A 1094-nucleotide genomic window follows, 5' to 3' on the forward strand; every position below is an offset into this window, starting at 1 on the left:
AGACTGGAAATCACTAAACTCCTAGAATAAAACGTAGGGGAAAAGCCCTTAACATTGGTCTTGGTAATTGCTTTTTGGATTTGTCACCAACAGCGAAGGCAACAAAGGCAAAAATAAGTAAGTGGGTCTACATCAAACTAAAAAGCTTTTGTACACCAAAGGAACCACCAAAAAAATGAAAAGTCGATGTACCAAATAGAAGAAAATATTTCCAAATCATATGGCTGATAAAAGGGTTAATAATACAAAACATATAGGTAATTCATATAATTCAATAGCAAACAAACAAAAAATTTTTGATTAAAAAAATGGGCAGAAAAACTGAAAAGACGTTTCCAAAGACATACAAATGACAAACAGATTCATCCAAAGGTGTGCAACATCACTAATCAGACAAATGAAAATCCAAACTGCAATAACATATCACCTCACACCTACTAGAATGGCAGTCATCAAATAGATAAGAGATAGCAAATACTGGTGAAGATGCAGAGAAAAGGGAACCCTTGTGCACTGTTAGTGGGAATGTAAATTGGTGTAGCTGCTATGGAAAATCAATGTTACTCAAAGAGTTAAAAATAGAACTACCACATGGATGGACCTTTAGAGCATTATCCTAAGTCACATTAGCCTGACAGAAAAAGACAAATGCTGTGCAAGTATCACTTATATGTCAATCTATAAATAAAAACAAAAACAAAAACTGTCAAACTCACAGGAATAGAGGAGAAAAGTGGCTCCCAGGGGCTAGAGGGTGTGGGAAATAGCGAGAGATTGGTAAAAGGGTACATACTTTCACCTGTAAGATGAATAAGGTCTGAAGATTCAGAAAAAAAAAAGTTCTTCTTTGTCCCTAACTTCTTATAGTCCTCCAGCTCTGTCTTCCCAAGTATTCCAGGCACACTTATTGCAAATTAGCAAAGTACAGCCGACCATAAATATCCTGCCTTTGTACATGCTGTTCCCCTTCCTAGAATGTCATTTTATTTTTTCTGAAATGGGCTCCTATTCAGTGTTTTTAGATGCAGTTCAAATATTACCTCCTCCATAGTAGAATGAGTAATTCCTATTTCTGGAGTCCTCCCAGTATTTTG

Source organism: Panthera tigris, chromosome A2, assembly GCF_018350195.1.
Source record: "Panthera tigris isolate Pti1 chromosome A2, P.tigris_Pti1_mat1.1, whole genome shotgun sequence".
Taxonomy (NCBI): Eukaryota; Metazoa; Chordata; class Mammalia; order Carnivora; family Felidae; genus Panthera; species Panthera tigris.